Source organism: Meriones unguiculatus (assembly GCF_030254825.1).
Source record: "Meriones unguiculatus strain TT.TT164.6M chromosome 13 unlocalized genomic scaffold, Bangor_MerUng_6.1 Chr13_unordered_Scaffold_40, whole genome shotgun sequence".
NCBI lineage: Eukaryota > Metazoa > Chordata > Mammalia > Rodentia > Muridae > Meriones > Meriones unguiculatus.
The window spans coordinates 2584571-2591663 of record NW_026843649.1 but is presented as its reverse complement, the minus strand read 5'-3'; the positions used below and the strand labels follow the sequence as shown (position 1 = coordinate 2591663).

Here is a 7093-nt window from a genome sequence, read left to right as displayed (position 1 = left end):
ATGACCATTATCCATTTACAAATGAGTATATACCATGCATGTCTTTCTGGTTTTGGAATAACTCACTTAGGATGATCATTTCTAGTTCCATCTACTTGCCTGAATATTTTATAGTTTCCTTTTTTTTTTAATACCCGAGGTGCATTCCATTGTGTAAATGTACCACAATTTCTGTAAAACAATGGTTTGGTTGAGAGACATATAGTTTGTTTCCCTATTATGGCTATTATGAATATAGATGTTATGAACACAGTTGAGCAAATATCTTTGTTGAATGGTGGAGCATCTTTTTGATATATGCCCAGAAATGGTATAGCTGGGTCTTGAAGTAACACTATTTCTAATTGTCTGAGAAAGTATCAGATTGATTTCTAAAGCGGTTGTATAAGTTTTCACTCCCACAGCAATGGAGGAGTGTTCCTTTCTTCACATTCTCACTAACTTGCTGTCACTTCAGGTTTTGACCTTAGCCATGATGGGTTTAAGATGGAATGCCATTTGCATTTCCATGATGACTACAGATATTGAGCATTTAATGTCCACCATTTGATATTCCTCTGTGGAGAAATCTTTGTATAGTTCTGTACCCCAGTTTTAAATTGGATTATTTGGATTATTGGAGTTTAATTTCTTCAGCTCTTTATATATATTGTTTATTAGCTCTTTCAGTTGTATGAAGGGTTGGTGAAGATCTTTTGTCAGTCGGTAGGCGGTCATTTTGTTCTATTGACAGAGTTCTTTGCTTCATAGAAGCTTTTTGTTTCATGAGATCCTATTCATTAATTCTTGATCTTAGAGCCAGTGTTCTTGGTGTTCTGTTGAGGAAGTTACCTTCTATGCGAATGAGATCGAGGATCTTTCCCACTTTTTTTTCTAACAGATTTAGTGTATCTGGTTTTATGTTGAGGTCTTTGAACAACTTGGACTGCAGTTTAGTGCAGGGTGATAAATATGGATCTATTTTCATTTTTCAACATGTAAACTTCAGGTTAGACCAGCACTGTTTGTTGAAGATGCTGTCCTTTTTCCATTGCATGGTTTTGGCTTCTTTGTCAAAAATCAAGTGGCCATAGGTGTGTGGGTTTATTTATGTGTCTTCACTTCAATTCCATTGATCCACTAATTGTTTTTATTATAGTACCATGCAGTTTTTATTACTATTGATTTATAATAGAGCTTGAGATGAAGAATGGTGATACCTCCTGAAGATCTCCTATTGTACAGGATTGTTTTAGCTATTCTGGCTTTTTTATTTTTCCATATGAAGCTGAGAATTGTTCTTTCAAGTTCTTTAATGAATTGTGTTGATATTTTGATGGGAATATCATTGAATCTGTAGATTGTTTTGTTACGATGGCAATTTTTACTATGTTGGTCCTACTGATCCATGAGCACGAGAGATATTTCTATCTTCTGGTTTCTTTTTCAATTTCTTTCTTCAGAGGCTTGAAGTTTTTGGTTTTGTTGTTGTTGTTGTTCATATAGGCTTTTTACTGGCTTGTTGAGGATAACACCAAAATACATTTTTTTTACTGCCTATTGTGAAGGGTGTTATTTTCCTATTTTTTTTTCAGTCCATTTGTCTTTGGCATCCAGGAGTGTATTTTTTTGAGGTTCCCTACAGTAGAATTTTGGGGGTCATTTTTGTATACTGTCATATCATCTGTGAATAGAGATACTTTGACTTCTTCCTTATCACTTTGTATCCCCTTAATCTCCTTTAGTTGTCTTATTGCCCTAGATAGGACTTTGAGTACTGTATTGAAGAGATTTGGAGAGAGTGTGTAGCCTTGTCTTTTCCCCAAGTCCAGTGGAATTGACTTAACAATCTTTTCATTTAGTTTGATGTTAGCTATATACTATTCTATATATTCTGTATATTTTCTGTATACTATCTTTACTCTTTTTAGATATGTGCCTTTGTCCCTGGTCTCTCCAAGACTTTAAACAAGAATAACTGTTGGATATTGTCAAATGCTTTTTCAGCATCTAACAAAATGGCTTTTTTCAATTTGTTTATACAGTGGATTACATTGATGGATTCCATATACTTAACCACCCTCGCATGCCTGGGATGAAGCCTACTTGGTCATGGTGGATGATACCTTTGATATGTTCTTGGATTTGGTTTGCAAGTATTTTATTGAGTATCTTTACATCATTGTTCATAAAAGAGATTGGTCTGAAGTTCTCTTTCTTTTTGGGGATCTTTGAGGATTTATCAAGTTGACTGTGGTCTCACCAAAGGAATTTGGTCATGTTGCATCCATTTCTATTTTATGAAATAATTTGGAGAATATCAGTATTCACTCTTCTTTGAAGGTCTTGTAGAATTCTGCTCTGAAATCATCTGGCCCTTGGCTTTTTTTTTGGTTGGGAGTATTTTGATGGATGCCTCTATTGCCTTATTTACTATAAGACTATTTAATATCTTTACCTGATGTTGATTCAACTTTGCTAAGTGGATTTTAAATAGAATTGTATATTTCATTTAGATTTTCAAATTTTGGGGCATATATTCTTTTGACATAAAAGGTAATGGTTCTTTGGATTTTCTCAGTGTCTATTATATCTTTTTCTTTCAGACTTTGTTGGTTTGGATAGTATCTTTCTACCATTTACTTAGTTTGGCTAAGAATTTGTGTTTTTTATTTTCTCAAAGAACTAGCTCTTGGTTTCGTTGATTCTTTGAATTATTATCTTTGTTTCTAATTTATTGATATCAGCCCTGAGTTTGGTTTTTCCTAGTGGTCTACTCTTGCTGGGTGTGTCTGCTTCTTTTTTCCTAGGTCTTTCAGGTATACCATTAAGTTGCTTGTATGAGATGTCTCCAATAGCTTATGATGGCCTTTGTTGCTATTCAAACTCCTCTTAGGACTGCTTTCATTGCATCGCATATGAAGTTGAGAACTCTTCTATCAAGGTCTGTAAAGTATTCTGTTGGTATTTTGATGGAAATTGCATTGAATCTGTAGATTGTTTTTGGTAAGATGTCCATTTTTACTATGTTAACTCTGCCAAGCCATGAGTATCAGATAGTTCCATATTCTGATATCTTCTTCTAATCTTTCTTCAGAGACTTGAAGTTTTTTCATACAAGTCTTTGACTTAATTGATTATGGTCACACCAAAGTACTTTATGTCCTTTGAGGCTATTGCGAAGGGTGTTGTTTCCCTAATTTCTTTCTCAGCCCTTTTATCTTATGTATACAGGAGGGCTAAATTTTTTATGAATTAATTTTGTATCCAGCCACTTTACTGATGCTGTTTATCATCTGTAGAAGTTCCCTAGTAGAAGTTTTGGAGTTATTCAGGTATACTATCATATCATCTGCAAATATTGATACTTTGACTTCTCCCTTTCCAATTTGTATTCTTTTGATCTCCTTTAATTGTCTTATTGCTCTAGTAAAGACTTCAAGAACTATGTTGAAGAGATATGGAGAGAGTGGACAGCCTTGCCTTGTCCCTGAGTTCAGTGGGACTGCTTTAATTTTCTCTCCATTTAGCTTGATGTTGGCTATAGGCTTGTTGTATATTGCCTTTACTATGTTTAGGTATGTGCCCTTTATCCCTGATCTCTCCAATACTTTAAACATGAATGGATGCTGGATTTTTTCAAATGCTTTTTCAGCAACTAAGGAGATTATCATGTGTTTATTTTTCTTTCAATTTGTTAATATGGTGGTTCATATCAATGGATTTTTGTATATTGAACCACCCCTGCATACCTGCCATGAAGCCTCCTTGGTTGTAGTGGATGATATCTTTGATGTGTTCTTTTATTGGGTTTGCAAAGTATTTTGTTGAGTATTTTTGCATCAATGTTCATAAGGGAAATTGGCCTGAAATTGTTTTTTATGCTGCGGTATCCAGGGCTGCTTGCTCCTGGATAACTGGGTTCTGGAGATGCCATTTTGCTCTGTCTTTTGTTGGTTGAGCTTTTATGCTGGCCTCTATCCATTTGGCTATCTTAGGTGTTGGGTGTTAGTTTCTGGTGGTTCCTAGAATCCTGTGCTGGGGAGAAGGAGAATCCCTTTGGTAGGAAGAAAATTTTTTCAAAGGAGGCTTCCTTAGCTTTTGGGGTACGGTCACTGAATGACAGGTGTTTTTCAGGAATTGTCACAGCTCACCTTAGGCATACAGACGTTAGTGGAAATTTTCCATGTTAGTCAAGGGGGCTCTCTTCTCACCCAGAGAAATCCTGGAGACAGCTGCCCTGATGCTGGGGTTCTTGCTGTAAATTTAGTGAGCTGAAGCTGTAATCTGGGTACCCCATGGTTTGGTCAGTTTAGTTAGGGATAACTGGTTGTCCCTTGGAGCAGTATCTGGGGGTTGTTCTCAGGGAACCCAGGCTTCTGTAGGTCTGATTTTGGAGCTCTGTGCCCCAGTACCCAGGTGGTAATCAGTGGCAGGTGAGCACCACTCTCATGTGTACAGCAGGAGGCTAGAGTCTGGAGCCTGTAGATAACCAGAAACTTTTCTGGAGCTAGGTGTCCTAAAGTAGGGCCAGATATTTCCCCCACCTTTGTGTTTTCTCCCAACAGAAAGATCCAGTCTGTACTGTTGGGGGGTGTAGAGTGCATAGGCACTTGCTTGCGAATGGTGGCTCCAAGCTGGTGACTGGACAGGAACCTGGAAAATTTTTCCGATAATATTCCCATATGTGGTCGTGGTAGTGGTGGTGGTAGTGGTGGTGGGAGGGTCAGCTGAGTGCTCTAAGCTGGGACCTGCTGTTTCCCTCCCTGTGGGGTTTTCTTTCTACAGGGAAACCCATCCTTTAGTTCCCTGGGGCACACAGTTCTGTCTGTGATGGAGAGTTGGTTACGTGGGTCTGGCGGCTGAAGTCCCACTCAGGGCTGGCTGCTGTGCACCTGCAAGTCTACAGGACCTTTTCCATGGATAGACTGGATGACATTCAGTCAGTCCCACTTGCTTCCTTCCCTGTGGGTTTTTCTTGAGAGTGAGACTCCCAGTCTCTTGTGCTCTGGGGCACACAGTTCAGCCTGGGAAGGTGATCAGGACACACTTCTTGGGTCTATTTTCTTGAAAACTTTATTCCTGCCAAAACAGCCCAGGAAATTTTCCAGGGATTAGCTGGGTGCTCTGAGGTTGAACCCAATTGTTTTTCTCATCATTGGGTTTCTTATCACCTGGTAAACACAGTCAATGTTGTTTAGGGACCAACTGTTCCAACTATTTGTCACTGTGCAGTCTCTGTTACCCCACTGATCAGTATGCAATCAGCCCTACCATCTGGAATCTGTTTTTAATTTTTACTGAATATGAGTATTTTGATTGAAGTCATGAATATGAACCTCTTGTGTGCCTGATCGTCACAGTAGTCCAAAGATGTGTTCAGAACTTATGAACTTATAGCAATTGATAATAGTGGGTCCCAGTTAAACACTGACATTTCAGACCAATTATTTGCAAGAGCAGCAAGAGCTCCTCACTGCTGAGCCATCTCTCCTGCCTTATGTTGCTTACATATATCATCATTTACATTGCTAATATTTTCATCTTTCTATTTTTAGCTATTTAAACATGCATTCCTTTTAGTAAGATCTTATTAAAGTTACAGTTTAAGCTAGGGCATTGTAGATTTCTGAAAATTGAATACACAACTGGAGTGAATGTATAATTCCTTGTAGAAGCTTCAGTAAACACCTCTCAGTTCTTTCCATGTTTTATGTTTGTTTTATTGATTTAAAGGGGTGACTCTGTCTTACTATATAGGTCTGGCTGTCCTAGAACTCTTTGTATAGATCATGCTGGCATCCAATTAAAAAATATATACCTGTGTCTGCCTCCTGAGTGATGGAATTAAAGGCATGACAGAATATACCCAGCTTGTCCATCATTTTTTTTTTGTAGTTAGTAACTGTTCATATTTCTCTGATGTGTACTTAGTACTGTTCATCTGTTAATTTCTCTCTGTGTGTCTCTGTCTCTCTCTTTCTATTTTGCTCTCTTCTCTCTGTTTGTCTTTGTCCACATTAATTGCCATGAGTATTCCAAACCTCTATCCTATTCAGATATGGCACAGTTAAACTTTTTTATTCCGTTTTATTCTAAAATGACTTAGTGATAACATTCACACTTATTTTTTAATAGAAAAGTTTTAATCTTTATTTTAAACTATAGCCTATACATGATTTAAAAAGGAAAATATACAAAACAATGATCAAAGAATAATCATGTGTTCTATGCCTTTTCTTTTGTCTGGGAACTCAGAAATATGATGTTATCAGCTATGATTATTGTTGCTTGCCACTCACATTATTTTTATCCATCTATTCACTGTAGTACAATTTCCCCTCCACAAATATATGAGCCCCCATTTTCATATACTGGTATGCCACATCTCTGATCCCTGGTCAAAACATGATATCCAGTGCCATGTTGTCTTTTGACTGACACCACCCATCTGTTCACTGTCACCTGATAGCCACATCTCATTTGTTGCTAGATAAAATATGATGACTGTGTTTTTTCCTTCTACCTGTCTCATGACAGGGTCCTGACCTACTTGCCCAAGTAACTAAAGATGATTCATACATTACTCAAGAACCCAACTAATGTCTAATTCATATTCATGCCTTACAAACTAATGAAACACCTTTAACAAAGGTTTCCAAAGCATGCCTTTGGTTTTCCTTACAATCTAACCTTTAAGCTTTTTCTTCTCCTCTTGTTCACCTCATGCACAACACCCAACTATCTAACACTAGCACTTCTGTGTCAGAAAATAAATGGAAGCAGCACTAGAATTATATGATTCTATTGCCAATGAAGTATAAATTAATATTGTTGCTACTCTTTCTGTTGTACAAATGCATGGCATATTTTAGGATTCAGTGACCTTCAATGATGTGCATGTGAAATTCAGCCAAGAAGAGTGGGCTTTGCTGGAACCATCACAGAAACAACTCTACAATGATGTGATGCTAGAGACCTGTAAAAACCTCACTGCTATAGGTAAGACAGCAAATTTTCTTTCACTTTTAAAATAAGGAGACAAGTCTTACTTTGTTATTTATCCTTTTCTATGATTCCAATTGAGAATGAGGAGGAATGAGGTGACTAAATC

General features: G+C 37.3%; 1 pseudogene; it reads right to left on the bottom strand.

Moving 5' to 3' along the window:
• Positions 1 to 6207: 6207 nt before the first annotated feature.
• LOC132651160 (single-stranded DNA-binding protein, mitochondrial-like) lies at positions 6208 to 6646 on the bottom strand (annotated as a pseudogene).
• Positions 6647 to 7093: the final 447 nt, after the last annotated feature.